General features: G+C 42.6%; 1 gene segment (V, D, J or C); it reads right to left on the reverse strand.

Moving 5' to 3' along the window:
* LOC106995637 (immunoglobulin heavy constant delta-like) overlaps positions 1 to 13,791 on the reverse strand; it is a 727,209-nt gene that overhangs the window by 302,611 nt on the left and 410,807 nt on the right.

Raw genomic sequence — 13,791 nt, forward strand, 5'->3', positions numbered from 1 at the left:
AGGTAGTACACTGCATGAAACCATTAATACTGCCGGAAAACAGGGAGATCTGGAGGCATGGCAGTACTCGGTAACTTTACAACAGATACCGGCCGGGAAAGGGAGTCAAGCAGGAGCGTCTGCCCGAACTGAGCCTAGATATGAATCTTTCACCATGAAAATGTTAAAAGATATGAAGGAAGGAGTTAAACAACATGGACTCAACTCTCCTTATATGAGAACATTATTAGATTCCATTGCTCATGGAAATAGACTTATTCCTTATGATTGGGAAATTTTGGCTAAATCTTCCATTTCACCCTCTCAGTTTCTACAGTTTAAAACCCGGTGGATGGATGGAGTACAAGAACAGGTACGGAAAAATCAGGTCACTTATCCTGTTGTTAATATAGATGCAGACCAATTGCTAGGAACAGGTCCAAATTGGAGCACTATTAACCAACAATCAGTAATGCAGAATGAGGCTACTGAACAACTAAGGGCTATGTGCCTCAGGGCCTGGGAAAAAATTCAGGACCCAGGAACCACCTGCCCTTCTTTTAATTCAATCAGACGAGGCTCTAAAGAGCCACATCCAGACTTTGTAGCAAGGTTGCAAGATGCCGTTCAAAATTCTATTGCAGATGATAATGCCCGAAAAGTTGTTGTAGAAATAATGGCTTATCAAAATGCAAATCCAGAATTTCAATCGGCCATAAAACCATTAAGAGGAAAAGTTCCAGCAGGAGTTGATGTAATTACAGAATATGTGAAGGCTTGTGATGGGATTGTAGGAGCTATGCAAAAGGCAATTCTAATGGCTCAAGCAATTACAGGCATTGCTTTAGGAGGACAAGTTAGAACGTTTGGGGGAAAATGTTATAATTGTGGTCAAATTGGTCATCTAAAAAAGAATTGACCAGTCTTAAATAAACAGAGTTAAAATAAAGAGCCACCTGACCTATGTCCAAGATGTGGAGAAGGAAAACATTGGGCTAAGGAATGTCATTCTAAATTTGATAAAAATGGGCAACCGTTGTTGGAACGGGAAGAGGGGCCAGCCTCAGGTCCTGCAACAAAGTGGGGTGTTTCTGATTCAGCCGTTTGTTCCTCAGGGTTTTCAGGGACCACAACCCCCACAGCAAATATCACCATCTCAGGGAGTCAGCCAATTACAACAATACAACTGCTGTCCCCTGCCACAGCAGGCAGCGCAGCAGGAGATTTATGTTCTACTCAAAGGGTTTCTTTGCTCCCTGGAGAGCCCCCACAAAAGATTCCTACAGGGGTATATGGCCCACTGCCAGAAGGGACGGTAGGCCTTATTTTAGGAAGATCAAGTCTAAATCTGAAGGGAGTCCGAATTCGTACTGGGGTAATTGATTCAGATTATAAAGGGGAAATTCAGTTAGTGATCAGCTCCACTGTGCCCTGGAGTGCCAATCCAGGCGATAGACTTGCTCAATTACTGCTTTCGCCTTATATTAAAATTGGGGATAGCAAAACAAAAAGAATAGAAGGGTTTGGAAGTACCACTCCTGCTGGAAAAAGCTGCTTACTAGGCTAGTCAGGTCTCAGAGAATAGACCTGTGTGCACAGTCACTATTCAGGGAAAGCAGCTGAAGAATTAGTGGATACTGGGGCTGATGTTTCTATTACTGCTTTAAATCAATGGCCAAAAAATTGGCCTAAACAAAAGCCTGTTACAGAACTTGTCAGTGTGGGCACCGCCTCAGAAGTGTATCATAGTGCCATGATTTTACATTGTCTAGGACCTGATAATCAAGAGAGTACAGTCTAGCCTACAATTACTTATATTCCAATTAATTTATGGGGCTGAGACTTGTTACAACAGTGGCATGCAGAGATTACTATTCCAGTCTCCCTATACAGCCCACCAGTCAAAGAATCATGGCTAAAATGGGATATCAACCTGGCAAAGGACTAGGGAAGAATGGAGAAGGCATTAAAGTCCCAATTGAGGCTGAGGGAAATTCAGAAAGAAAAGGAATATGGCATCCTTTTTAGGAGTGGCCACTGTAGAGCCTCCAAAACCCATTCCATTAACTTGGAAAACAGAAAAGCCTGTGTGGGTAAATCAGTGGCCACTACCAAAACAAAAGCTGGAGGCTTTACATTATCAGCAAAGGAACAATTAGAAAAGGGATGTACTGAGCCTTCATTTTCACCTTGGAATTCTCCTGTGTTTATATTTCAGAAAAAATCTGGCAGACGGCACATACTAACTGACTTAAGAGTCGTTAATGCAGTAATTCAACCTACGGGGCCTCTCCAACCTGGGCTGCCCTCTCCGGCCATGATCCCCAAAGATTGGCCTTTAATTATAATTGATTTAAAGGATTGCTTTCTTTACCATTCGTCTGGAAAAACAGGATTTTGAAAAATTTGCTTTTACTATACCAGCCATAAATAATAAAGAACCAGCCACCAGGTTTCAGTGGAAAGTCTTGCCTCAGGGAATGCTTCATAGTCCAACTATTTGTCAGACTTTTGCAGCTCAAGCTCTTCAGCCAGTTAGAGGCGGGTTTTCAGACTGTTACATCATTCATTGTGTTGATGATATTTTGTGTGCTGCGGAAATGAGAGACACATTAATTGACTGTTACACATTTCTGCAGACAGAGGTTGCAAATGCAGGCCTGACAATAGCATCTGATAAGATTCAAACCTCCGCTCCTTTCCATTGCTTGGGAATGCAGGCAGAGGAAAGAAAAATTAAACCACAAAAAATAGAAATAAGAAAAGACACATTAAAAACATTAAGTGACTTTCAAAAATTGCTAGGAGATACTACTTGGATTTGGCCAACTGTAGGCACCCCTACTTATGCCATGTCAAACTTGTTCTCTATCTTGAGAGGAGATCCGGACTCGAATAGTAAAAGAACATTAACTCCAGAGGCATCTAAAGAAATTGAATTAGTTGAAGAAAAAATTTGGTCTGCACAAGTAAATAGATCACTTAGCTCCACTCTAACTTTTGATTTTTGCTACTGTAAATTCTTCAACAGGTATTATTGTTCAAAACACAGATCTTGTGGAGTGGTCCTTCCTTCCTCACAGTACAATTAAGACTTTTACATTGTACTTAGATCAAATGGCTACATTAATTGGTCAGACAACACTACGAATAGTAAAATTGTGTGGAAGTGACCCAGATAAAAATCATTGTTTCTTTAAATAAGGAACAGGTTAGACAGGCCTTTATCAATTCTGCTGCATGGCAGATTGGTCTTACTGATTTTGTGGGAATTATTGACAATCATTACCCAAAACCAAAAATCTTCCAGTTTTTAAAATTGTCTACTTGGATTTTACCTAAAATTACCAGACATAAACCTTTAGAAAATGCTCTGACGGTGTTTACTGATGGTTCCAGCAATGGAAAAGCTGCTTACACCGGGCCAAAAGAACAGGTCACTGAAACTCAAGATCACTCAGCTCAAAGAGCAGAGTTGGTTGCTGTCATTTCAGTGTTACAAGATTTTAATCAGCCTATTAACATTGTTTCATATTCTGCATATGTAGTACAGGCTACAAAGGATGTCGAGACAGCCCTAATCAAATACAGTATGGATGATCAGTTAAATCAGTTGCTTAATCCGTTACAAAAAACTGTAAGAAAAAGAAATTTCTCATTTTATATTACTGATATTTGAGTACATACTAATTTACCAGGGCCTTTAACTAAGGCAAATGAACAAGCTGACTTGCTAGTATCATCTGCCTTCATGGAAGCACAAGAACTTCATGCCCTGACTCATGTAAATGCAACAGGATTAAAAAATAAATTTGATATCACGTGGAAACAGGCAAAAAATATTGTACAACACTGTCCTCAGTGTCAAGTGCTACACCTGCCCACTCAGGAGGTAGGAGTTAATCCCAGAGGTCTATGTCCTAATGCGTTATGGCAAATGGATGTCACACATGTACCTTCATTTGCAAAACTGTCATTTGTCCATGTGACAGTTGATACTTATTCACATTTCATATGGGCAACCTGCCAGACAGGAGAAAGTAATTCCCATGTTAAAAGACACATATTATCTTGTTTTGCTGTCATGGGAGTTCCAGAAAAAATTAAAACAGATAATGGGCCAGGATACTGTAATAAAGCATTTCAAAAATTCTTAAATCAGTGGAAAATTACCATACAAGAATCCCTTATAATTCCCAAGGATAGGCCATAGTTGAAAGAAGTAATAGAACATTCAAAGCTCAATTGGTTAAACAAAAAAAGGAAAAAAAGGCCGGGCGCGGTGGCTCAAGCCTGTAATCCCAGCACTTTGGGAGGCCGAGACAGGCGGATCACGAGGTCAGGAGATCGAGACCATCCTGGCTAACACAGTGAAACCCCGTCTCTACTAAAAAATACAAAAAAAAACTAGCCGGGCGAGGTGGCGGGCGCCTGTAGTCCCAGCTACTCGGGAGGCTGAGGCAGGAGAATGGCGTAGACCCGGGAGGCGGAGCTTGCAGTGAGCTGAGATCCGGCCACTGCACTCCAGCCTGGGCAACAGAGCGAGACTCCGTCTCCAAAAAAAAAAAAAAAAAAAAAAAAAGGAAAAAAAGAGTAAGGAGTATAACACTCCCCAGACGCAACTTAATCTAGCACTCTGCACTTTAAATTTTTTAAACATTTATAGAAATCAGACCACTACTTCTGCAGAACATTTTACAGGTACAAAGAACAGCCCACATGAGGGAAAACTGATCTGGTGGAAAGACATCAAAATAAGACATGGGAAATAGGGAAGGTGATAACATGGGGGAGAGGTTTTGCTTGTGTTTCACCAGGAGAAAATCAGCTTCCTGTTTGGATACCCACTAGACATTTAAAGTTCTATAATGAACCCATCGGAGATGCAAAGAAAAGTGCCTCCGCAGAGACGGAAAACCTGCAATCGAGCATCATCAACTCACCAGGTGAACAAAATGGTGATATCAGAAGAACAGATGAAGTTGCCATCCACCAAGAAAGTGGAGCTGCTGACCTGGGCCCAACTAAAGAAGCTGACACAGTTAGCTGAAAAAAGCCTGATGAACACAAGGGTAACACAAGCTCCAGAGAATATGCTGCTTACAGCTTTAATGATTGTATCAACAGTGGTAAGTCTCCCTATGTCTGCAGAAGCAGCTGCAGCTAATTATACTTACTGGGCCTATGTGCCTTTCCCACCCTTAATTCGGGCAGTCACTTGGATGGAAAATCCTATTGAAATATATGCTAATAATAGTGCATGGGTACCAGGCCCCACAGATGACAGTGGCCCTGGCCAACCTGAAGAAGAAGGAATGATGATAAACATTTCCATTGGGTATCATTATCATCCTATTTGCCTGGGGAAGGCACTGGGATGCTTAATGCCTACAACCCAAAATTGGTTGGTAGAAGTACTTACTGTCAGTCCCACCAGTAGATTGACTTATCATGTGGTAAATGGAATGTCACTTGGGTCACAAATAAATAATTTACAGGACTCTTCTTATCAAAGATCATTAAAATTTAGGCCTAAGGGAAAACCTTGCCACAAGGAAATTCCCAAAGAATCAAAAGACCCAGAAGTCTTAGTTTGGGAAGAATGTGTGGCTGATACTGCGGTGGTATTACGAAAAAATGGATTTGGAACTATTATAGACTGGGCCCCTCCAGGCCAATTATATTATGATTGTACGGGCCAGACTCACTCATGTTCACAGGCCCCATCTCTCTGGCCCACTAATCCGGCCTATGATAGTGATTTAACTGAAAGGCGGGAGCAGGTTTATAGAAGGTTAGAATCACCCTATCCATGGAAATGGGGTGTCTACCATTTAAATAGACTACGGTGAAATACATGAATTACTTGTCTTCTGCGCCTGCTTGTTGCACTTCACATATGGTCCTCTAGAGTCATGCATGCTGTTGCAAATAAATGTTACTCCATTGGGTACATACTGCATTTTCTTTAGTAATTCATCCATTGATGGTAATTTAGGATGTTTCCACATCGTTACTATCATAAATATTCCTGCAATGAACATAGGGGTGCAGATGTCTCTTTCTCATACTGATTGTACTTCCTTTGGATACATGGCCAACAGTGGGGTTGATGGATACTACGGTAGGTTTTTTTTTATGTTTTGAGGAACTTCATAGTATTCTTCATAATGACTGTACTAATTGACGTTTTCAGTAATAGTATACATGGGCTCCCTTTACTCCACATCTGCCCCAATACTGGTTATCTTTCATCTTCTTTAAAAATAGCTATTCTAACAGGTATGGGGTGATAATTTATTGTAGATTAAATTTGAATTTTTAAAATTATTACTTCTATTTAACATTTTTATATATCTATATGTCATTTGTACATATTTTTTGAAAAATGTGTATTCAAGTCATTTGCCTATTAATAGGATCATTTTGTAGTTGTTGTCCTCACAAGACACAGCATCAGCTGCATGTATCCTGGACTCACTGCCAATGCACAACACAGATACAATGCCACCACGAAGGCACTGGATTCAAGGATACTGCAAATTCCAAAATTGGTGTCCCCAAAACAGAAGCCCCTGGACACACCAAAGCAGCATCTCTGCATGTCCCTGAAGTCAGAGATGCACACAGTGCCACCACAGTAATACATAGCACTATCTTCAGCTCTCAGGCTGTTCACTTGTAGATACAGTGATTTCTTGGCATCATCTCTGGAGATGGTGAATGGACCCTTCACAGAGTCCGCATAGCTTGTGCTGCCTCCACTACTACTCAAAAATGAGACCTACTCCAGCCCTTTCCCTGGAGCCTGGTGGACCCAGCTCATCCAGTACCTACAAAAGGTGAATCCAGAGGCTGCAAGGGAAAGTCTCACGGATGCCCCAGGCTACAACAAGCTTCCCAAAGACTCCACCAGCTGCATGTCACACTGGACACCTGCAAATACGGAGACAACCTGGTCAGAACCTGCCACACATATCCACTGTTTCTCTCACTCATGACCACTCACACTCAATATCGCTAGTTCTCCATGAGCCATCTTTTAAAGTAGCAATAAGGAAAACCCAGCTGAGACCAAACTCCATAGTGAGTCCTCTGTGTTCAGAGACCTGACCACCAAAAGGAAACTCCTGGTACTTCTGGACTGGGGCTCTTCTCCCATAGACACAGGCAAGGTTGGTTTTCATCAGGACAGGGAGGGCCCTATTTGTGTGTCTCCTCCTCTATAGCAAGCTCTGGGTTGGGACACCAGAGGAGAGAGCCATGTCCAGAACAGATGTGAGACTCCTGGAGCAGCTTAGTGTCAATGACAGCATCTGAGAAAATATAATTTCGTATTATGTGATTTTGCCATTAAAATTACTTAGCAAGTATTATATCATTTATTTTTTTACATATTTGTACAAATAGAAATATGACTGCATTAAGCAAACTAACTGTTGCATTTTAGAATCTACCAAAAAATTGAGATAGAGCTGGGGTTTATTCATCGTACATTCAGAAATATCTGACTTTTTGTGTGATGTATACATGTATTTATTTGTAATAGCTTGAATAATATAAAATTTTAATAACACACGAAATGTATAATTTGGAAATTATTGATGTAACCATCACAATTAAGATAGAAAACAAACCAACTACCCTCAACATTTTTTCTTGTTCTCTTGCATCTCCTCCTTTCTCCCTCTTTTCTCTCACCTTTTCGCCATTCAACTACCGACCTTCATGTTACTTTAGCTTCTATTTCGTAGAATGGGTAAGAATGCAGTCATTCAGGATGTAGTATTTTTTGGCTTATTTTACTTATATGTACTTGTGAATTTAGTTCCTTTATGAGTCTATCAAACTTTTGTTATTTAAAATGATGAGCAGCGTTCCAATGAAAAACAACTTTTTTGTTTGTTTGTTTGTTTGAGACGAAGTCTCACTCTGTCGGCCACGCTGGAGTGCAGTGGCGCAATCTCGGCTCACTGCAAATTCTGCCTCCCAGTTACAAGCTATTCTTCCGCCTCGGCCTCCAGAATAGCTGGGATTACAGCATCCGCCACAACGCCCAGTAATTTTTGTATTTTTAGTAGAGACAGAGTTTCACTATGTTGGTCAAGATGTTCTCCAACTCCTGACCTCGTGATCCGCCGCCTCAGCCTCTCAAAATGCTAGGATTACAGGCATGTTTGTTAAATTCGTGTTTAACCTGACATCCTTCTGGATTTGCTGACACTAGAATATAAAAGAAAATAATTTCCAAGTCTTACGTACAGCCAAAACTAAACCAAAATTTGTTAAATTCGTGTTTAATCTGACATCCTTCTGGATTTGCTGACACTAGAATATAAAAAAAAATAATAATTTCCAAGTCTTACGTACAGCCAAAACTAAACCAAAAATTTCCCGTCACTAAGCTACACCTACCACTGGATTTTTAACTGACAAAAGATGAGCCTGAGAGAAATCACAAAAGCAGCTAATTCAAAGAAAAGCCCTTTTTCTTACTCAGCTGAACCTAAGACCACAGTTACTGCAAAGGCAGCTTCTCCAACTCCTGAGCTCGAGAGATCCGCCCGCCTCGGCCACCCAAAGTGCTGGGATTCCAGGCCTGAGCCCCGCACCCAGCCAGCGAAGGCAACGTCTAAAAACCTTCTCACCTCCTGTCACCAATCCAGTGACAAAATCCCGAGTTTTCAGAGGACGTGGCAAGACTAGCACAAAACACTGACTCCCAGGAGCTCCCGACGTCGCTGGCGCCTCAGCGGGCAGCAGCCGCTCCAAGCTCGGACCCGCAGGCGCTGGCGGAAGGGCCTTCCCGGGGGCGTCGGGCACCAGCTGCAGCCCTTGGCTCCACGTCGGTGGCTCCGCGTCCTTCCCCAGGGGCGCCGGCGCGAGGTCCTCACACCCAGGCGACTCAGCGGCGCCCCAACAGGGCGGCGCCCCAACGCCCCACCAGCGCCCGCGCCCATCCGCGAGAACTGAGCATGTGCAGGCCCGAGCCTCCTCCTGGAGGAGGCCAGCCAGGATGGCGCCTCCTTGCTCCCAGCAGGCGCCCCGACGCGGCCCGCGCAGAGCCCCGCAACCAGAACAGCGCGAGCCTGCGGGGAACCTGCGACGGCGGTGGCCGGGGCGGATGCGGCCCGGGCTCCTCCACCTTCCCGGTAGCCAGCAGCAGCTCATGCCGCCCACCTTCCCCTGGCCAGGTCTTCCTGAAGCTGGGGCCGGAGGGCGCAGCGGGAGGTCCCAAGGGTCCTTTTCAGAAGACAGGCTTTTTATGAATTTTAACACAATATGTACAAGCTGTGTTCATTCATTAACCCTACTTCCGTCATACACTGGCAACCTGTTTAACACCTGGAAAGATTAGATGTTATAAATAGGACTTGTTCATCCTTTATACACACAATATCCATAGGTAAATAAAAACACACATACAGAAGAGATGACCATTAATCTCGCCTCCTGGTGCACACAGAGGCCTAGAACTCTGCACTTTCTCCTCTTCTCTCCTCCCCTGAACCAGAGCACAAACACAATGTGTGCTACTCAAGCAGGGATTTGGCCATTCCCCCCACCAACATCAAAATAAAATAAAACACTGCGTATGAATTTTAACAAACAGATACTTACAAAATTTATTATTTTACTATCTGTAATTTTAACATACATCAGGCACTTCAGAACATCTAGAAAGACTAGATATTTCAAAAGAATACTTAGCATTGCCAATGATGTATACAATAGCGAGGAATCAAATGCACACAAGAAAACAATGACAACGATATGAAAATGTCTTCTAAATATGAGCAGCCTGGCATGGAACCCTCTTCTTTTCCTGCCCAGGTCTCCCCTCCGTGTCCTCTCACCCACGGAATTAACGTAGACGTGTGGTTCCTGTGTCCCTTCCAGGGGTGGTTCAATAACTCCATTTCAAAATGCCATTTCCAGAAGACACCCCTATGCTATGATTTTGTAAAAAGCACATGGTAATTGGTGGCCGGGCACGGTGGCTCACACCTGTAATACCAGCACTTTGAGAGGCCAAGGCAGGTGGATCACCTGAGGTCAGGATGGCCAGCATGGCGAAACCCCATCTCTACCAAAAAATACAAAAATTAGTCAGGCGTGGCAGTGCACACCTGTAATTCCAGCTACCCTGGAGGCTAAGGCAGTAGAATTGTTACAACCCAGGAAGCAGAGGTTGCAGTGAGCCAAGATCCTGCCACTGCACTCTAGCCTGGGCGACAGAATGAGACTCCGTCTCAAGAATGAATAAATGAATGAATAAATAAATAAATAAATAAATAAATAAGCAAAGCACATGGTAACTTACAAGACGTGCAATTTTCTGACTATCATACATTGGCAACCTCCTTACATCTAGGCGGGTTCGATGCAGCAAATGTGTTCTTTTAAAAGGTCAGGGGACGGTCAAGAGCAGCTTTTTCATGTGTTATGCACAGGCCTTCTAGAAAGGGCTGGTAAAGGGTGGTGGGCATGTCCAGTGGGACAAACGTGGAAGGTTCTTCTCTGTCTCTCCCCATCCGTGTCAAGGTCTGGTAGAAGAATGATAACCATCCGGTGGCCGCTCCCTATTCCCCACATCATCTTCCAGGACTCTGCTTACCTTTCTTGCCCTAAGGCCTTTGTCCCTTGTCAGGACTGGGTGGGTCTCTTCCAACTGGGACAGGAGTTACCCCGAGATTCCGAGCTTCGGCGCTGAATGGCCAGAAGAGAAGGAGGCGCTAAGTCCTAACCCCGCTTCCTGGCGACTCGGGCGTCTCTGGACCGCGCACGCCCCAGCTGCCCCCTGGCATCCCCGGATCCCCCACGTCCCGCCGGCCCCGACGCGTCCCCGGGCTGCCCATGTCCCATCAGCCCTGCGCCTTTCGGACCGCCCACTTCCCAGCAGCCCCCGCGCATCTCTGTCGCAGCTGCCCCCGTGCTTCCCGCCCCGCCACGCCCACCCAGAGGTGCTGGGTCCCTGTAGCTCAGCGGGGACTTCCTTTACATTGCGCAGGTTTGGGGCTGGAGACCCGGGATCTGCGGGGTCCTGGCTAGGAGAGGCCGCTGCTGCCTTCAGTTTCCCAAGGTGGGCAGAGAGGTTCCCGATGCTTTGAGGTCAGGGCTCCTGGGTGGCGGCCACAGCAAAGGCTCCAGTGTCTGCAGGCAGAAGCCAGGCCTGTCTGGGGGCCCCCGGCTCATCTGCAGTTCAGGGCGGAGGGTCCAATGAGCTGAGCTTGCACTGCTTCTCACCACGCGCCCAGTGTCACTGTATTCAGCCGCCACTGCACAAAGGCGGCACAGCTCACCTGGACCTCAGGTCTCTATTGTAGAGAGAAGCTTTGAGAAATGTCTTATCTACTCAGTGCTACAAATAGAAAAATCGAATGCAAGCTCCTCTACCCGTTGACATGTTATGCCGTTAATGTATTCTGGAGCCCTCCCTTTATCCCCACACCTATCCCAAAGCCTTCGTTTATCCCCAGGCCTATCCCAGATCCTCCATTTATGTCACTAACAATGAATTTTGTGTTATTTTAAAATATAATTTTAATAGACAAATAATAATTGTAAATATTCATGAGGTACATAGTGATGTTTTGATACATATAGTGTATAGGATTCAGATTAGGATAATTAACATATCCTTCATCTCAAACTTCTTTTAATTGGGAACACTCAATATCCTTCTAACTATTTGATACCACATGCTATTATTAATTATATTTATCCCACAGTGGTAAAGAACATTATAATCTCAACCCTCCTACCTAACTCTAATGTTGTATTGTTTTACAAATCTCTGCCTATCTTGCCCTCTTTCCCCACACTTCCCAGCCTCTAGTATCCTCTGTTGTAATCTTTACTTCTATGAAACTAATCTTTTTGCTTCCACGTATGAGTGAGAAAACAAAGTGTGTTACTTTCTGTTCCTGGCTTATTTCATTTTGCATAATGTCCTCTAGTTCCATCCTCATTGCCACAAATGACAGGATTTCCCTTCTTATGGATGATAGTATTTCATCATGTATCTGCACCACACTATCTTTAACCATTCATCTCTTTTCCAACACCTGGTTTGATTTCATATCTTGGCTCTTGTGAAAGGTCCTGCCATATACATCTGGGTGCAGAAATCTCTGATATAATGATGTTCTTTGGATCAATTTGCAGTAGTGGAATTGCTGGATCATATAGTAGTGTGTTTGCAGTTTTCTGAGGTACCTCCACACTGCTCTCCATAGTGACTGTACTAGTTTACATTTTCTCCAACAATGCATAAAAGTTTTCTTTTCTCTGAATCCTTACCAGCATTTGTTAGTGTTTATTTTTCTTTTTTGATAACAGACATTTTAACTGAGGTGAGATGATACCTTCTACCATTCTGCAGGTTGGTTGTTCACCATGTTGATTATTTCATTTTCTGTGCAGATTTTTAGTTCAGTTAAATCCCATTTGTCTATTTTTGTTTTCATTCCAGTTGCTTTTGAAGTCTTAGTCATGTATATATATATATATATATATATATATTTTTTTTTTTTTTTGCCTAGGTCAATTATCCTTTTTCCTACATTTTCTTCAAGTATTTTTATAGTTTCAGTTTATACATTTAAATATCGCATCCATATTCAGTTAATTTTTGTCTATGGTGAGATAGAAGTCTGGTTTTCTTCTTCTACATGTGGATATCCAATTTTCCCAGCACCACTTACTGAATACAGGGTTGTTTCTCCAATGTATATTTTTTCCAGTTTTGTCAAAGAACAGTAGGTTGTACACATTTAGCTTTATTTCTGGGCTCTGTATGCGGTTACATTAATTTTTTTTTTAATACCAGTATTAAGCTGTCTTTCTTGCTATATCTGTGTAGTACAATTTGAAGTCAAAGAATGCAGTACTTCCAGCTTCGTTTCTATTTCTTAGGATTGCTTTTGCTATTTAGGCTTTTTTGATTCTATATAAATTTTAGGATATTAAAAAATATATAGAATCAATTATTTCGTTTCCTTGATAGAAACTGCGTTGAATCTATATATTGCTTTGGGTAGTGTATTAGTCTATTTTGCATTGCTATAAATTAATAATTGAGGTTAATTTATAAGAAAAGAGACTTATTTGTCTGACAGTTCTGCAAGCTGTATGAGAAGCATGGCACCAGCATCTGCTTCTTGTGAGGGTCTCAGGAAACTTACAATCATGGTGGAAGGCAAAGGGGAAGCAGGCTATGTCACGTGGTGAAAGGGGGAGCATGAGAGAGAAGGAAGGTTGCCAGACCCTTTTGAACAATCAGATGTCACATTAGCTAATACATAAACAATTAACTAATTACCATAGGGTGGACACCAAGCCATTTCTGAAGAACCTTTCCCCATGACCCAAAACCTCCCTATTTTATGCAAATAGTATTGAATCTGTAAATTGCTTTGGACAGTATGACAATTTTTACAATATTGATTCTTCCAATCCATGATCATGAAATGTTTTCCCATTTATTTGTGTCATTTATTATTTGTTTCTGCTGTGTTTTGTAGTTCGCCTTGTAGAGATCTTTCAATTGTCTGTTACCTGTGTTTCCAGGCATTTCACTTTTTGTGTGTGAATACTGTAAATGGGGTAGGATTGTATTCTTGATTTCACTCCCAGTTTGGAAGTAGTTGGGGTATAGAAATGCTAGTGATTTTTGTACATTGATTTTGTATCCAGACACTTTACCAAAGTTGTTTATCTATTCTAGAATTATTTTGGCAGAGACTTTATAATTTTCTAGGCATAGAATTATATCATCAGTTTGGATAGACACGTTGACTTCTTTTCCTA

The sequence above is a fragment of the Macaca mulatta genome, chromosome 7 (genome assembly GCF_049350105.2).
Source record: "Macaca mulatta isolate MMU2019108-1 chromosome 7, T2T-MMU8v2.0, whole genome shotgun sequence".
Lineage (NCBI taxonomy): Eukaryota > Metazoa > Chordata > Mammalia > Primates > Cercopithecidae > Macaca > Macaca mulatta.